This window comes from Sminthopsis crassicaudata, chromosome 3, assembly GCF_048593235.1.
Source record: "Sminthopsis crassicaudata isolate SCR6 chromosome 3, ASM4859323v1, whole genome shotgun sequence".
Taxonomy (NCBI): domain Eukaryota; kingdom Metazoa; phylum Chordata; class Mammalia; order Dasyuromorphia; family Dasyuridae; genus Sminthopsis; species Sminthopsis crassicaudata.
In genome coordinates this window covers 653,422,658-653,441,824 of record NC_133619.1, presented here as the reverse complement: position 1 = coordinate 653,441,824, position 19,167 = coordinate 653,422,658, and positions in this window count along the sequence as shown.

Below are 19,167 nucleotides of genomic sequence, written 5' to 3'. Positions count from 1 at the left end.
GGGCTGGTGCTCCATGCACTGAACCACCTAGCTGCCTCTTTGGATAATTTTTTTAAAAGGTTTTTTTTCAATGTCATTCATTTCATTTTTAGATTCTTTTTTTTTTTCACTTCTATAAATTCTTTCTGGTCAGAAAGCCATTTCATGTTACTTACTCTTTTGGTGAGGTCTTCTCTGTTCCCATAGTAAGTTTCTAGAGTGGAGTTCTTTGCTGTTTCATTTTTTTTAAAAAATAAGGTATTTTAAGCACCTCTTTAGTGAAGGCACCTCTAATCATGGGATGGTGGTTCAAACTTTGCTTCAGCTCATCCCTTTCACCTGGAACCCCAAACCAAGAACTCCATCCTCCTATAAGTACCTGCAGTTAGCAGTATCCTTGGCCCCTCTACCCCTGCACTCCTGCTGTGCTGATTCCTTCATGCCCAGGGCTTGCTCTTCAGTACATCTGGGCCTGGCATTTCTAATCAGCCAAGGGTTGCTCAGTCTTCTTGGACTTAAATTGAGACTCCTCAAGCAGTCCAGGAGGTGAAGGTTTGTGTGGATCCTGCTAACTCTCAAGGCACATGTAGCTAACCATGGGGATCTACACTTGACATTTCAGCAGAGCTAGCCTGGAGGTGTTTGCTCATCACATAGGTTAATCATGGCCCCAGGTCTTTGTTCAGATCATTTCTGGCTGTTTTGAAAGATTCCCCTGTTCTGTCCTAACCCTTTCTGGCTTTTTCTATGTTCTCCCTGAAGTGCAAATTTGATGTGGTTTGGAGGAAATTAGCAGATCTTGAAATATAACAACCTACTCCATCGTGTTTCCAGAATCTCCCCAGCATTTTTTGTTTAGCAGTTTTGAAAAACCACCTCAGCTAAGCATGAGTTCCAAAAACAATCACCTGAATTATTAAACCAGATGCCAACAGCTATCTAAGTCCAATGACAGTGATTCTGACAGAATGAAATATAAGAATCATGAAAAGTAGAGTGATCCCTGGTTCCTTTTTGCATTCAGAATGGTCTCTAATGCAGTGAGTTGAAATCTTTAGTCTAGAAGCTGGTTAGTAAGACTAATCTTAGTGTAAGGTAAAATTATAAATAGCTTATACCAGAGCCACCCTATGTAAAGAGAGGTAAAGAGTAATTTAAAAAGTTATCATTAGTTGTTGGGTGTGGCCAACAACTGGGGGGGACAAATTGTAGTTATATTCCCATCTTTTGATAGCAGAACAAATTTGTAGTTATACCCCAAATCCATTCTTTTTAAAAAATATTTTATTTGCACCAATTATATTTTATGGATGAAGAAAGGTTAAGGAAGCAGATGTTCCTGTAAAAGCCATGGAAGAATTTCTGTAATTCAAATATACATTCACTGGGGAAAAGGAGAGAACACTCTGAAAGATGTCATCATCAGATTCATGAAGTTGAAGACCTGAGGAAAGTGGTTTTGAAACAGTGGGGAACCAGCAAGAAGCTCTTGTTTAGCAAATGCAGAAGTAGTTTGAGTTTCACTAGGACACTTGGAAGCAAGAGCAATTTGGGTTGGTTGCTTAAAATTTCATGCTATTAATTTTGCAGAATATTTCAGAAATATTCTGCACTGCAGCCTTGACATTACACTTTAAAGATTTCTTTGCAGAAGGATCACATAGCATTTGGGGATAAAGATGCAGGCTAGCAAGCCAGTACTGGAGCTTAAGATGGAGAAGATCTGCACGGCCGCCATCATCTTCCCCTTGGTGCTGTGGTACGTGGGGAGGAAGGAGATCCAGATGCTGCAGAACACCAGCATGCTGAAGGTGAGGAATTGGCTTTGCTGAAAGTATCAGATAGATTTCTGACAAAAAAGGCCACAGCAAAGCTCGTCAGAGCCAAGACTCCCATGTAACTCAGGACAAAAGAGAAGGCAATGAGGGAGCCCTCATTGCACCCCAGGATGATGTGCTCACGTTCAGAGTCTGGGTCTGCCTCTGGGAATGGGGGAGAGAGCAGCAGCCAGATTGCAAAGAGCAGAAACTGAATCAAGGTGCAAAAGAGAACAACAGAAATGGGGGCTCTGCTTCCCATCCATTTCCTGCTCCTGCTGCCTGGTCTGGTGGCTCTGAAGGCCAGAACCACAATGATTGTTTTGACCAAAATAGTGGAGACGGCCACTGAGAATGTGACTGCAAAGGTCGTTTTTCGAGGGAGGCAATGGGCTGCTGTTGGGTGACCAATGAAGAGCAGAGAGCAGAGGAAGCAGAAGAAAAGGGAGATGAGGAGGATGTAGCTGAGATCCCGGTTATTGGCTCTGCCTGTGGGGGTGTTTTTGTACCTTACAAAGACCCAGAGAACCAGAGCTGTGAGCAAAGACAAGCAAGCAGCCAGAGAAGCCAAAGCCATCCCCATGGGATCTTCATAGTCCTGGAAGGTCATCGTCTTCGGGAGGCACTGATTCCTCTCCTGATTGGGATCTTGATCTTCAGGGCATTTCACACACTGATCTGCATCTGAAGAGAACAAACAAGTCTCAATATTTCAGCCACAGCAAAACTTCCCTTTCAGTGGGACAATGATATTTGTGGCAATAATGCAAATGGCTCCATCTGGTTCCATGGGGATCAGAATCTGATATCAGTGGATAGAACAGAAGACTTGGAAGACCTGAGTTTGAATTCTGCCTCAGAGAGCTTTGTGATTATAGGTTAGTCAATCACTTAATTTGTACTTCTCTATCGTAGTTAGTAAAATGGGGTTAATAAATGTGTCTACTACACATAAATGGAAAGAGTTGGGATTATAATCAGGTTGTATACTTTCTTTTTATTTAGTTAATTTATATGTAGAACAAGTTATGAAAAATGTCTGCCTGGATGACTCAAGTTTTTCAGGAGAAATTTCAAACATCTCAGTTATTCAGACAATACCTTTCTGATGACAGCAAGAGAAGAAGAATTAAGAAGCTTCTTGATGATAGTAAGAAAACTGCTTTGAAGCTCAACAAAATCAATTGAACAATTAAGTAACAACCTAAGATCTTTATGACTAGTTCCATCATTTTGTTTCAAATATGGGGACAAAAATAGAAAAACAGTAAAACATTTTATGTACTTTGGTTCAAAAATTGCTACAGAGGGATACCAGTATGATGGCATTAAAAGACGCTTCCTGCTTAGAAAGGACAATCAAGACAGAATACTAAAAAGTAGAGATATTACCTTCTTAGCAAAAGTCTGTATACATATGGTTGTATTTTTCACAGGAACAGTATATGACTTTGTGAGTGTTACTTTTAAGAAAACAGCACTATGGAAAATCATTTTTGAATCATGATGCTAGAGAAAATTTTTGAAAGACTTTGGTTCAGCAAAAAGATCAAATTGGTCAATACTTAAAAATTTTATTGCAGTCATTTACTTGGAATTTCAAATAAGGAAGGTGAACCTGAATACTAAGAGACTCAGAAAAATCCCGAACATCATGACAGATCAAGTCAAAAGGAGAAAAGGAACGCAGAGGATGAGATGGATAAATAATGATATGGGGAAAAATTTCTAGAATTGGTCCAACTGGACAGGTAGGGGAGGATAGAAGGGCGTGGTGATCTACATTCCATGGGGTCACAAAGAGTAAAGACTAAGTGCCTGGACAAGAACCACAGTCTTGCAATTGTCGTTTGTTCATTACAAGATTTAAAAATCTTGGGAGAGAAAAATGCTAAAGATCATCATTTATTATGCAACCAAAAAACTTTATTTCTAAGCTGTTTCCTTCAAGCAGATTTTGTGGAATATTCCCCAGCTTTGAAAATATGCTACTGACTATTCCGATGGGCTATTTTCTTATCTTTACAGATTTCATAAAACCAACATTTTAATCATCCTTTACTTTTTTACTCCATGTGGACCATGTAATGGTCTTTTCTTGGATGGTTAAATCTTGGCTAAGTGGAGCTTGAGGCATAAACTCTCCCACTTTTATCAGGACTTTGGTATCACTTTTAAAGGTCACATTGTTGAGAACATCATAGTTGGCCACAGAGTTCTTCTTCTTATCCAGAACCACCACATTCCCAGCACTATTATTAAGCTGAAGGTTCTTCAGAAAGGAATGGAGCTGAAAGCGAAACAAATTAGTTGAAAGTTCACCACAAGATTTTCTGAGGGATGTTTTCTAGTTCCTCTGCTGTTCCTCCACTGCAGTTCCTTGCAAGGAGCACAATTCAAAGATTTTTCATTTGTCACATAATTAGAATGGATTGCTAAGAAATTGGATAGCAGAACTAGAATCTCAATCATTCTCTCCAGGCTACAAGACTGGGCCAAATCTCAAGCTGGAATAAGAATTTTTCAACCTGTTGAAGAACCCAGAAAGTCCTGGGTTTGGGAACGAAGGTACAGGAAGAGAGAATATAGTATTGTTTTGACTAAGTAGGGTAATACAGAGTTCACCCCTATAATTCATTCTTCTGCTTCCAGTACAATCCTAAAAGCCTTTAGAATGATTTATTAATTCAAAGCGCTGAGCTGGTTCCTTAAGATATAAAGTAAAAATGATAACTCCTTGCCCTTAAGTAGCTTAGATTCCTCTGGATAATAGAGAATTGGGTCAGAAAAATAAATACAGTATGATTCCATGAAGAATAAAATACTACCAAATTAGAAGGAAAGAATAAGTATTTACTTAGCCTTCTTTATATGCAATGCATTTTCCGTATATAATTTTTACCCATATTATCTGATATGAAAAGAGAATCGAGCAAGTATTTTTAAGTGAGAACACAGAATCTGAAGCTATAGGAAGCTAAAGATGCTGTGAAGCAAAGGGAGGTAGCAATGTGTCCTAGGCGTAAGTGCTTGTGTAAAATTGTGGAATTGCATGATATGATCCTAATTCAGAGTACATCAAGTTGGGAATTTTGCTGAAACACAAAATGTCAAATAGGTATAGTGTGAAATTAGATTGGAAATTAGGGATCACACTTTATAGCACTTTAATTCCAAGCTCAGGCTTTTTTCTGCTAGAGGATAAAGGAATTTATTTATAGTTCCTAACTATGAGTGTATTATAATGTTGGGTTAGGAGAAGGACAGGGTAAGATGCTTTTTTAGTTTGTATTTTATTGTTCCAAATAGATAGAAAGAGACTTTTGAACATTTATCTTTGCAAAACCTTATGTTCCAATTTTTTGTCCCGCTCTCACTGATCTCCCTTCTTCTCCAAACAGCAATCAATACTTTATAGGTTAAACACAAGCAATTATTGAAATATATTGACAAAACATGAAATTCATTAGAAAGATTATTTTGTTGATATTTGTCTTCTTTCCCTAATCTTCTTGTATTTGTTGATATTTATATTTTTGTTTTATATATTTTTATATTTATTTTGTACGTATAGGTAAAATATTATGTATGTATATAAGCTATGAAACCTTTATTTTGTAAATATATTTAATATAAATACACATATAATTATATATGTCTACATAGAAATAAGCACACACATATATATATATATATATAGACATATTTACGTAGCCGCTTGTAGTGTTAAATTTTTGAGACAAGTGAGATTTTCTTAATCTTTAAATTCTTATCTTTATTGTATATCATATTTCTTATCTTTTGGTGTAACCATTCGAAATACCTACTTGTTGATAAGTGGGCAGATAAAAAAATAAGAATCTAATTGGATAATTAAGATTCAAGAAGCTTTTTATTCAAGAAGCACCTATTAAGTGTCTTCCAAGTAGCCTAGACATCAAGCTAGTGAGGAATAATCTACTCAAAAGAAGAGAAATCCTGTTCTGACGGAGCTTATATTTTTGTAAAAATCAATATATAAATCCTTGTCTTGAGGATTAACATTCCTTGTTAAATTTTATGTTGAAAGGCTCAAGCATGTGGTGCAGTAGTTAGAGACTGGACTGCATTCTGGAAAACCTGAGTTTCAATCAGCCTGAGACAGCTGTGTGTGACCCTGAGCAAGTCACTTAACTCTTATTGCCTTGCCAAAAAAAAAAAAAAGAAAAGAAAAAAAAAGTTAGCTTCAAAGCTGGAGAGGACCTCAGAAGCTATGGAAAGGACCTCAGAAGCTATTTCATTCAGATTTATTTCCTAGAAAAATAAATTCTCTTATTCAGTGGCATCTGTAGAATAATTTTCAGATGCAGGATTCAATCAAACTTGTCTGATTAGACAAGAGTTCTCTCCATGGTACTAGGCTGCCATGCAATAACTAAAACTGCCAGGGTAACATAGATGCCTGGTTCTGACTTCCTCATCTTCTGCTGGAGGCATGGCATCTGTAGTGTTGATGCTCCTTCCCTTCCCTTCCATCTTCTTTGTCAAAGACCCTCAGGAATGAGTTAATCTGGATTCTCACTCCTTCATCCTGTCACAGGGATCTGAAGTGATCTAAATTCTTTTTTTTTTTTTTTTTTTTTTTAATAATACTTCTCTATTTCAAAAAAACAAACAAATATAGTTTTCAACATTCACCCTTGCAAAACCTTGTGGTACATTTTTTTCCCTGCCTTGCTCCTGTTTCTCTCCCCTAGACAGCAAGTAATCCAAAATATGAGAAGCATGTGCAATTTTATAGATATTTCCTCACATCACAGTGTAGAAAAGAAATCACAGGAAAGAGGAAAAAATGAGAGAAAACAAAAGCAATTAAACAACATCAAAAGAGGAAAATACTACGTTGTGATCCACATGCAGTCCCCAGCGTTCTCTCTAAATGCAAATGATCTGTCCATCACATCTATTGGAATTGACCTGTATCCCCTTATTGTTGAAAAGAGCTACATCCCTCAGAGTTGATCCTAATTCTGAAATGACAAGAAATGAGCTAAAATATGCTGAGTGTGCTGTGCAGCTACCTCACTGAAAAAAGAGGTGAGCTGAGTTAGTAATCCCTTATCTCTTTTTGCAATATTGCAAGTCGAGAATCAGAGATTTGGGTATCTATTTTACAAAGAGGGGAACCTTACCTTCTGGGGAAGAACAACCTTGTTGTCTCCATCTATGATGAATTCCATTTCTGATCTCACTGAGAACATCTCATGAAGGGCCCAGGCCACAGGGTTAATAATTTTCACAAAAATCTTTGAACCCAGGAATCTTACTTGTCTGATCTGAAAATATCAAAGCTCCATGGAAATTATCAAAATGGATATAGCCAGGTTTTTTGGCAATATCCCAGTGACCTGGTAGTGATCCACACTTTTCTTACAAGGACATAAGGATTTTCCATAAACACCAGACTCAGAAGTGAATTTGTATCTCCATAAATGACAATCACCTTTGCTACAAAACCAAATATTCTGAGTATAAAATATTGCTATAATTATTTTTGTATTGACTTATTAGTGGTGATCTTTGGCCATCTGATAAACAGAAGGAAACTGAAGTGGGTCACTGATGAGTGGCTCAAAGAGACCATAGCTGATCTGAAAAGGAACCAAACATGACTATTTTTCAGTTTTAATGACTTACCTGGACAAAAGATTCTCCCACCACCCCATGTAAATCTAGTCTCCTCATCCCCCCCTATCTAAAATGGACTCATTCTTTATCTCAGCTTGGTAAGGTATTTCTGATCACATAGAACTCCACTCAAGGGTCATCTTCTTCATCAAACCTGCCCTAACTGAAAAGACAATTAAGAAATATTTTAAAGTTTCAATTTCTTGATTTTTAAAGTCTGCTAGTCAAAATGTGCTACATCCAACATGATGAAGTTAATAAATCTGATGTCCTCTAAATCTGTATTCCCTTTTTCATCTCTGAGAATCAATAGAAAGGTAAATTAGATACCAGAATTCCCCAAAGGTATTTGACATTTGTATTTCAATAGGCAGACCCTCATAGTCCTGTCCCTGCCCTCCAACCACCATAAGCTGAATTAAGCCTCTGGTTTCCTATCTGTGAGCTTATAGAGCTCCAGTAGAGTTCCCATGGAGAAAGTCATTTCAGAAGTGGCTCCTCCAATGACTACTACATACTACAGACTTTCTCTGCCTCTCACAGCTGTATTTGGAAGGGTGTGTCCCTGGCCTGACAGCCAGATGAGGGAACTCTCCAAGGTCCTCGTTTTCTTACAATAATTTAGTATAAAAGACCATCTGAATCTCTTTTTAATTTCATCCAATTCACAATCACTCTTTGGATTAAAATTATACATTGTAATATTCTTCTCTAAAATGTGTTCTCTGGGAGCAGGTTGCTTGCGGGGCTTCTGGAGGCAGCCTTAGTTTCAGTTCTGAGTAATCAGCCTAGATGCAGCCAGGTATCAAAGTCTGTAGCGAGCTATCATCTCCAGAAGCTGCCAGATCGCTCTCTGGGAAGAAATCTGCTGTGTCTACTCAAATCTCTCAGACAGATTCTCCTTCTTGTAGTGAACCGTTGTCTCCAGGCAGTTGCTGTTAACTCTTGTCCAGAGAAGTGACTTCCCTTCCTGCAGAGAGCCCCATCAAGCCTGATGCAATGCAGAGTCTTCTTCTATCTCTGGAGTGGTGTCCTCTTTTATCCTCCCAGAGAATGGGCATGGGATAATGCAAGGGCTTCTGGGAAGAACCACTTCAACCAATGAGCTTGCTCCTTCTATCAAGTCAACCTGAGTTCTCACCTTGTAATTGTCCAGACAACCTGAATTCTCACCTTGTCACTGTCCAGACAACCTGAGTTCTCTCCTAGTAATCCTAACATCTCCCCCTTTCTTTTGTTTAGAACATAGGATAGTCATGACCTTGAAACATAAATCCATCAATATGGGAGGCATTACACATAATTACATAGATTACATAAGCACATAGTAACATAATACTTGCTGGAAGTATAAAACAAATAACATGATCAAATAATCATAAATTGAAAATTTATAAATGTTCATAAGTCCATTGTCCATTAGTCTCATCTTGTGTGAGGAAGTCCAATGATTCCTGCTGGTTTTTAAAGTTCTTTAACAGTCTTCTTATTATCCATGCTCTTTCAGTGTCAGATGTTTCTTAGGTTTTCTCCTTTATTTTGAGGTCTTTCTCTTTTTTTGTCTCTCTCTGATGGACAAGGTGAATACGACTCATTGGCACCCATCTGATTCCTTCTCCTGCTGAAGAAATACAAGCAAACCCTCTCTCCCAGGCACTTAACCTATCTAATTACCTTCTATTCACCACTTTCTAAATCTCTTCTCATCATCTGGCAATTACATTGGAATTGTTTGCACTGGACACAGCCCTGTTGGTTTAAAAGGCCTGTATTCTCCCCAAGTGTAATCCATTTTTGCAATCTGATTGCCTTTTGGCTCACTTATCAGGTAATCCCTTTCTGCCATGTGATTGCTTTTCTGCTGGTTGACCAAATCAGAATCCTGACCTTCTAAAGGCTCTTTGGGTGTAACATCAGCTGTCATCATGCCCCACTTGGGGGGCTGAGGCTGGGCGCCACCTGTCATTTCCCTGGGTCAATCTACATTCGGAGGCCCAGTGGAGGCCCTTGTGACATTTTGGATATGGAGTTTTAGGTCTTCTCTCACCGTGTCTTCTCACTGTATCTCCATTTCTACACTGAGCTCTTAGATGCCCAATTTTTCCACATTGAAAACATCGCCGAGTTTCTCTAGAAGTCCCTTGCCAGGAGGGACCCTGTCTTTCCACATTCATCATTGTCCGGGTGTAAAAAGCATTTGTTCCCACTATAGCACAGCGCCTTATGATCTCATCTAAAGGAGCATCTTTGTCTAATCCCCATATAATTCTTCTGCAAATCTCATTGGCATTTTCCTTAGCCAGATGTCTGGTCATTATTTCTGTAGCTGAATTTTCTCCAATAGTTCTTTTGACAGCAGTTTGCAAACGTCCCAAAAAATCTGCAAAAGGTTCATTGGGACCTTGCTGTATTTTAGTGAAAGCCTCTCCGCGATCTTTCTGTCCAGGGAGGACACCCCAAGCTTTTATTGCAGCCTTAGCAATTTGTTCATATATTGTCATGGTATAATTAATCTGTTCTGAATTCTCTCCATACCGACCTTCACCAGCTAAGTGCTCAAAAGTGAATTGTGTGTTAACTCCTGTTTCCAAATTGCATCTGACTTGAATTTTACATAATTGATGAAATTCCGCAAGCCATAATAAATTTTCTCCAGGTTCCAGGTTCCTTGCTATGGATTTCCAATCATTTGGGATTAGGACTTCATAAGACAAACCATCTAGTAACATTTAACATAAGCTGATGTAGCCCCATAAAGGGTACAACCTTTTTTCAAATCTTTAATTTTATTCAAATCTAAAGGTGCATATCTTCTCCTTTTTTGACCTACAGAGTCAATATTTTCAATCACAGGATATGCATGTATAAAATCACTTATGTCCTGTCCTTCTCTCTTAGCTTTAACCAATGCTTTTTCTAATCTTGTCATAGGCTTAGGCTGCTTCACAGGCAATTCTGTTTGTGTTTCTGCTTCTTCCCCTCCTTCTTCCTCCACCTCTGAAGGTGGGGTTGATGTGGGCCTGTCAATAATCTGTTCTCTAGGCAGGGTTGAAGCTTCTTCAAGAGAATCACACCCTAATTCCTCATTTAAATCTTCTTGCTCTAGGGCAAGATCTTGATCTTTCCTTTTTTTCTCACACTTCCTCCTCTGTTCATTTTTAAAACTTTTCCTTCTCCTACAACTTGCTTGATAGTTTAAGGCTAATTGAACTATGTTGTAGATATAAAATACTTTTGCAGAAATTGAACGAGGCCCATTTTTTGCATGAACTTCTTTCATTTCAAATCCCACTAGCTTCCATTTATCTACATCTATCTTTTCTTCCTCTAAGAACCAAGGGGATGTGCGTCTTAATGCAGCCAAGAGTTTAGCAGTCTGTACCCAGGTTACAAGTAAACTCTGCTCCTCAATTATCTTGATTGTACTCTCTATAGTACCACTCCTGAATGGGGGTGGAGCTGAGGTTGCTTCTGGGGCTGGGGTTGAGTCGGCTGAGGTCCATGGATTGAATATAGCCAACATCTGCCCCATTTCAGCTATAAGAGATTCCTGGTTTAGCCCTTAATAAGTTAAGTTCCTTATTTATCTATTAGCAGGCTCACTTAATCTTTAACAAAGTTTCCTCGTTACTCACGGTTCTGGGTCAGAGAGACTGAGATCTGGATGAGAAGCTTTTCCACTGGAATCAGAACAGTGTCCGAGCACCAAATTGCGAAGGTCTGGTCTAGCTCCTCTTGTCAGGATAAGCAAAAGTTCTTGCCCCACGTTGGGCGCCAATTGTAGTGAGCTGTCGTCTCCAGAAGCATCTCAGAGTGCTGAATCAATCACAGACTTATCCTCTCCCAACTAAATATACATATTCAGCAAAAGCAGGGGCCAAAGGCCAGATGAGTTCCAAATACTAAATGGCAGTAGATTAGAGTTTCTTGGTGCTGCAATAATTTTTGCTAATTTCGGGGGGAATTTGTAAAGCAGATAAGGACTAGGCAGCTTCCAGAGATTTGTTGGGTAGTACCACATTTAGTCATCTTGGCAAAAACAGTAAACATCCAAATTGTTTGGTTGAAAATAATGGGGAAATTCAGTAGGTACTAAATGAAAAATGAGAACTCTACAAGGTTTACAAGTAATTCAGATCACCCTTCTCAAAGAAGGCAGTGTTCAACTAACCAAAAGTAAAATCAAATGTTACAGAATGTCAGATTTGTGGCCCCGTAAAAGGAAGCAGATGCATAAAGTTCCTTTGTATATTGAGTATAACAATCTAAAGCTCTTCTATGATGCATTGAAGACTATTTATGGACCAAAAATCTACCTCAGCGCGAAATTGTGTATAAAACTGTGTTCCCAAATGCTTGCTTTTTTTGTGATTGTGGCTAAATTGGATTTTGCTGTACAGACTTTTTTTTAACTCTTCTGTATTTGAAATTATCCATGTCAAACCCTCTAATGCTCTGTATCTCTTACTCCCCAGACAGGGAGATAAGACTTTGAAGGAGATCAAAACAGTTTTGGATTTTCACACCTGACTATTCTGGTGGTGATTACTCAGCTGAAATAAAGGCTGGTGCAGAGACCTCCAGAAAAGCAACCAGAACACTACCTCCTGCTGCCAGGGACCCTGCAGCTCAGACAGGAAGAAGGCCCCTGGGCTGATGCTGCTCAGTTCTTTGGAGGGATTGCACTCAGCTGGGATGAGGGGCTCTGGTCACTAGGGTTCATGTCTCTGATTCTGGACCTTGGGTCCTCTGCCAGCTGGGCTGGGGAGGCATAGGGAGCCCAGAGAGGGAGGATGGGGTCTGAAGCTTCTCTGCCCAGGCTGGATGCTGACCTGCCCAGAATGAGAAAGAGCTCTCTGGGCAGGGACAGTCAAAGGCCCTTCCCAACCCTCTAGGGAGTGACTCCACCCCGGGAGGGAGCAGGGAGGGTCCGGCCTGGAAATGAGCTAGGTCTGGGCAGGAAGAGGACCTGTCTCCCTCCCTAAGTCCTTCCCTTAGACCTTATGTCTTTCCCCCCAAGGATAAGATCAGGAGCTACCTCAGGGACGCTTGAGCCGCAGCTCTCCCTTCATTTGATACAATGGGGAGGTGGGTGGGCAGGGAGCTGTGACCCTCAGTGAGAAGAAATCCCAGGAGCTTTGGGAGGAGACCCTGAGCCTGAACTTGGAGGGAGGCCAGCTCCTGCCCATGTGGAGGACACTGGACAACAGATGGGGGGGGGGGAAGATGAGCCCAATGGGAAGGGCAGCTAGCAGGAGTGGTGAGGGAAGGAGGGGCCCTGGGGTCCTGCAAGTGCAGGGATTGCTCCCAGAAGGCACAGAAATCTCAATTATGAGAGGAGACAGAGATCTCAGATCTCAGAGAGGTGGAAATGGAGAGATGTCAGAGAGAGGGGGGCAGAGATCTCAGGTCACAGAAAGGGAGATGAAAGCAGAGAAATCTCAGGTCAGAGGGATGGAGGCAAAAACGATGTCAGAGAGAAGGAGATGGAGAGATCTCAGCTCAGAGAGATGGAAATGGAGAGATGTCAGAGAGAGGGGGGCAGAGAGATCTCAAGTCACAGAAAGGGAGATGGAAGAAGAGAGATCTCAGGTCAGAGGGATGGAGGCAAAAAAGATGTCAGAGAGAAGGAGATGGAGAGATCTCATCTCAGAGAGATAGAGGTAGAGAGATCTCAGACAGAAAGGATGGAGGTAGAGAGATCTCCGCCCACAGAGAAGGAGGCAAAGGGATTTCAGCCCAGAGATATGGTGATAGAGATCTCATTTCAGAGAGGAGAGGGAGAGATCTCAGCTCCAGGTGATTTTGCTTTAGGCCAAGAAGGTGTGGGTGGCTCCTTCTAATGCCAGGGCCCAGCCTGCTCCGGCTCTTGGGAATGACCGCGCCCCATCCCAGTCTTCCCAAAAGGACTCAGATTATAACTGCCCCTATCCCATCCCTCAGAACTCCATGCCCCATCTCTACTCCCCTCTCTTTCCTCATTTTCCCTCCTCAGCAGGATCTCCGGGGCTCTCTGCTCTCCCGCCCTCCCAACTACCTTCTTAGTCACACCTGCTCCCTCCTACAAACCTTCAGGCTTCCCCAGCCATTCCCCTCCCCCAGAGGCCCCACCTTCTCTGCAGCCGGAAATGCAGACTTCCTTCCCCCTCCCAACTCAGAGATGAGAAGGTGGGGTAGGGGAGCTCTGAGTGATGGGGTGAGGGGCAGGGATAATCATTCCCAAGGCATGGATTGGGCGGGGCTCTCGGATTGAGGAGGACCCGCCCCTAGCCCCTTGGCCAGAAGCAAAATCCCCAGGAACAAAGATCTCTCTGCCTCCATCTCTCTGAGCTGAGATCTCTCTCTGCCTCCATCTCTCTGAGCCGAGATCTCTCTCTGCATCTTCTCTGAGCTGAGATCTCTCTCTGCATCCTCTCTGAGCTGAGATCTCTCTGCCTCCATCTCTCTGAGCTGAGATCTCTCTCTGTATCCTCTCTGAGCTGAGATCTCTCTCTGTATCCTCTCTGAGCTGAGATCTCTCTCTGCATCCTCTCTGAGCTGAGATCTCTCTCTGCATCCTCTCTGAGCTGAGATCTCTCTCTGCCTCCATCTCTCTGAGCTGAGATCTCTTTGCCTCCATCTCTCTGAGCTGAGATCTCTCTGCATCCTCTCAGAGCTGAGATCTCTCTCTGTATCCTCTCTGAGCTGAGATCTCTCTCTGCATCCTCTCTGAGCTGAGATCTCTCTCTGTATCCTCTCTGAGCCGAGATCTCTCTCTGCATCCTCTCTGAGCTGAGATCTCTCTCTGCATCCTCTCTGAGCTGAGATCTCTCTCTATCCTCTCTGAGCTGAGATCTCTCTCTGTATCCTCTCTGAGCTGAGATCTCTCTCTGTATCCTCTCTGAGCTGAGATCTCTCTCTGTATCCTCTCTGAGCTGAGATCTCTCTCTGTATCCTCTCTGAGCTGAGATCTCTCTCTGCATCGTCTCTGAGCTGAGATCTCTCTCTGCATCCGCTCTGAGCTGAGATCTCTCTCTGCATCGTCTCTATGCTGAGATCTCTTTCTGTATCCTCTCTGAGCTGAGATCTCTCTCTGTATCCTCTCTGAGCTGAGATCTCTCTCTGCATCCTCTCTGAGCTGAGATCTCTCTCTGCCTCCATCTCTCTGAGCTGAGATCTCTCTCTGCATCCTCTCTGAGCTGAGATCTCTTTCTGTATCCTCTCTGAGCTGAGATCTCTCTCAGTATCCTCTGAGCTGAGATCTCTCTCTGTATCCTCTCTGAGCTGAGATCTCTCTCTGCATCCTCTCTGAGCTGAGATCTCTCTCTGCATCCTCTCTGAGCTGAGATCTCTCTCTGCATCCTCTCTGAGCTGAGATCTCTCTCTGCATCCTCTCTGAGCTGAGATCTCTCTCAGTATCCTCTGAGCTGAGATCTCTCTCTGTATCTTCTCTGAGCTGAGATCTCTCTCTGCATCCTCTCTGAGCTGAGATCTCTCTCTGTATCCTCTCTGAGCTGAGATCTCTCTGTATCCTCTCTGAGCCGAGATCTCTCTCTGCATCCTCTCTGAGCTGAGATCTCTCTCTGCATCCTCTCTGAGCTGAGATCTCTCTCTGAGCTGAGATCTCTCTCTGTATCGTCTCTGACCTGAGATCTCTCTCAGTATCCTCTCCGAGCTGAGATCTCTCTCTGTATCCTCTCTGAGCTGAGATCTCTCTCTGTATCCTCTCTGAGCTGAGATCTCTCTCTGCATCCTCTCTGAGCTGAGATCTCTCTCTGTATCCTCTCTGAGCTGAGATCTCTCTCTGCATCCTCTCTGAGCTGAGATCTCTCTCTGTATCCTCTCTGAGCTGAGATCTCTCTCTGCATCCTCTCTGAGCTGAGATCTCTCTCTGAGCTGAGATCTCTCTCTGTATCCTCTCTGAGCTGAAATCTCTCTCTGTATCGTCTCTGAGCTGCGATCTCTGCCTCCTTTGGTCATAGTTGAGATTTCTCTGCTTTCTGGGAGCCGGCTCTGCCCCTGCAGGTCCCAGGTAGGTCCCACCCTGGGCCCTCCTCACCTCACCCACTTCTGCTACCCGCCCTTCCCTTTGGGCTCATTTCTCCCCCCTCCCCCCCTTGTCCAGTGCCCTCCACATCGGCAGGAGCTGGCCTCCCACCTCCCCTATCCCATGAATGTCACATGGGGTCCCTGACCCTGGGGGGCAGTAAGTCATCAGCTCCAGTCTTCCAGCTTGGGAATCTCCCCCCCCCTCTATTCCTGAGCCCTCCTTAGAAAGTCCTTTATCCAGCCTGGTTCTGAGGAGACCCTCCCTCCTCCCTCCTGGGGTGGAGTCTCTCCCCTGAGGCTGGGGCGGGGCCACCGATTGTCCCAGTCCTGAAAGCTCTCTGCCTCCTCGTGGGGGATCCGAATCCAGGTCCAGAAAGGAAGGCCCAGACCCGGCCCCCCCTCTCTGAGGTCCTTTTCTCCCCCGAGCTGGTCTGGCACAGGACCCAAGCCTGAAAGCAGAGAGATGGCCTCGAGCAGCCAGAGCTCCTCTTCCCAGGTGAGTGCAGCCCCTCCCCACAGCTGAGCAGCTTCGGCTCGGGGCGTCCAAGAAAGCCCTTCCTTCTGTCAGAAGCCGGGAGGGGGCCCGGGCAGGGCAGGAACTGCCCTCTTGGCACTGCCCATTTCCTGCCCCTAAGGCCAACCGCATGTTCCCAGGGCTGTCCGAGTCCCTTTCCTTTCCCAGGTCTTAGATCAAGTCAATAAATGTTTAGAAAAGTGCTCTTTGGGGCACTGAGGGTGCAGAGGAAGGGAAAGAAAACCATCCGATCTGCCCTCAAGGAGCTCCCAGGGGAGAAAAGATCTCCTGAGCTCTGTCCACACCTGCTCTGGACAGTGTAGATGGGAGCTACTCTCCGAGGCAAGGTTCAGAAGTTTGGGAGACCAGGAAAACCTTGTTTTCAGAAAGGGAGAGATTGGCAGGAGGTGAGGGAGGAGGCCTTAGCAAACAGGAGAAAGCCACTGAAAAAGTCCAGGGCAGGGGACAGAGGGTCCTGGTTAAGCCAGGAGGCCACTGTCCCTAGGGCAGAGAGGAAGACGAAGGTGTGAGGTCGCTGGGCTGGGTGTCCTGGTGCCTGCCGTGTGCCAGGAGCCACATAAAGACCATCTCATTGATCCTGTGGTGGGAATGGTCAGGGTCCTTGGTAGGGAAAGCCAGAGTCAGGGAGCTCAGGGACCAGCAGGAGAGTAAACTGTGCTTTATTTATCCCCTGGGGGTGGGGCAGACTCCAGGAGTGGGGGGTTACATTTCCTCAGATGTCACAGACACCCTCTCTCCTCCTTGCCTGACCTGTGCTTTGGGTTGGATCTCTTGGGTCTCATAGAGAGTCAGAAAGAAGTAGGACCCAGATACAAAAAGGTACATCCACTTGTTTGTTTTAAATTCTTTTCAATTTCATGTCATGACAAATTGGAGCGATCATGTTTATAAGATTTGGAGTTGTACATTTTTCACCATCCTTTCGCTCCTTCCCTAACAAAATGGTGGGCAACTTGGTATAGGTATCTATCCGTGCTATCATTTAAAACTGACATCCCCATTGATCAAAGTTGTGAGAAATGATACATCAAAAGAGAAAAAAAAAAGAATAAAGTAACTAAAAGCTATATTCTTCAATCACCTTCAGAGCCCATCGCTTCTTCAGTTAGGGTGTGCAAAGCCTTGAGTCATTTGAATTTGCCTTAGATCCTTGTGCTCCTGAGAAGGGACAGTCCTTTCATAATTGATCATCACCCTCTGATGCTGATTCTGTATACAATCTTTTCCTGGCTCTGGTCATTTCATTTTCCATTAGTTTGGTTTTTCTGTCCTTTCTGAAATCTGCCTGTTCATCATTTCTCATTTTACAATACTATTTCGTTATATTCACATGCCATAGCTTGTTCAGCCATTCCCCCAATTGGTGGGAATTTCCTCAGTTGCCACAGCGCCCAGGAAAGGATTGCCGTGCCTATTTTTGCACATGTAGGCCCTTTCCCTCTGTTTAGGATCACTTTGGAACATTACAGACCTAGTGGTGCTTTACTTGATCCAAAGATCTGCAGAGTTTGGTTGCCCATTGTGCATTGTTCCAAGTTGCTCTTCGAAGCCTTGGCTCACTTCACATTTCCTCGGCAGTGCCCTAGTGGCCCAGTATTCCCCCATTCTTTCCAGCATTGATCACTTTGGTCTTCTTAGCTAATCTGATAGATATGAGGCAAATCCCATTTCTGCTTCAACTTACTCTGTCTTGATGAGGGTTGGGCTAGATGGATTCTGGAGTCCCTTTCAGCAGTAAATCAAGTGACTTTTGATGGTTTAGGAGTTGGTGACAATCAGGGATATTGTGGTGGACTTCACTGAGGAAGAGTGGGAGATCCTGCCCCCTTCTCAGAAGGAGCTGTACTGGGAGGTCACACTGGAGAATGTCCAGAACCTGCTGTCCCTGGGTAAGGACCATTTCCTCTCTTTTCGTGGTGTTCATCCTCAGTTCAAAATGCGCACAAACCGCACAGAAGGGATGCCCACTGCGCTGCATCCCAGATTGAGTGTTCAGTCATCTGAGGGCACCAAGTCTGTGTCCATTATGGTGTTGGCTGTACTTTTGAGATTTTATCGCCACATTTTTTAGAGAAGCTCCATGAAAATGGGCTTAAAAGAATGGGCGAGGGGAGGACAGGTAACACTTAGCTCCCTCCCACTCTCCCCCAAAACCAAAAATAAATGCCTCACAATTCATCTTGAGCAGCAAAAGTGAATTAAAGTGCAGAAGTTTTCCAGGCCTTCATAGGATCTTGGGAGGGACCTCATCTACCTAGACAGAGATTTGACTCAGATAAAAGGCTATGCCCTCTAGGCAGACTCTGCTAAGTTAGCCAAGAGCAAGCTCCAGGGGCAACTGCATTGGCCTGGGCTCTCAGCCTCCTATTCTTGCACCTCTGGCTCAGGGAGGAGCAGGAGCAGGCAATGGAAAGAGAAACAGAAAGGGCCCCTTCTAGACAAAACTTCTCAGATGCTGAGCTCACCTCTCAATACTCAAAGGGATAGGAATAGTTCGCTTCTGATGTAGAAATTAAAACTGTTTACAACCTTAAGAGAATATATTCTAAGTTATTATTGATTAGGAACATATAAATCAAAAACATCATTTTAATCATGTTAATATTTTATTTCATTACTATTTTATTAATTAATTATTATTATTTAGTTATTATTATTTTAATATCATGTTTTAATATCATTGTTTTAACATCAAGTTAGGGACACTAACATATTATTGCTGAAATTATGAACTGATGCACTCAATTTGGAGAACACTATGAATGTATGACAAAAGAGTTACAGAAGTATATATTCGGGGCAGCTAGGGGGCGCAGTGGATAGAGCACCAGCCCTGAATTCAGGAGGACCCGAGTTCAAATTTGGGTTCAGGCACTTAACACTTCCTAGCTGTGTGACCCTGGGCAAGTCACTTAACCCCAGCCTCAAAAATTAAATAAATAAATATAAATATATATATGCCCTTTGACTTCCATATACACCATTAGGAAAAAAGAAGCAAATAAAAATAAACTTTCTCTGTCTTTAGTTACTGGGTCAAAAAACCAACATGTCTGTAACCTTTGTTTATGCTTTTAGGAGAGTTAACCACTGCCTTCCCAGAGATGTGGAATCTAAAGTAATCTTTTAAATCTTGTAGCG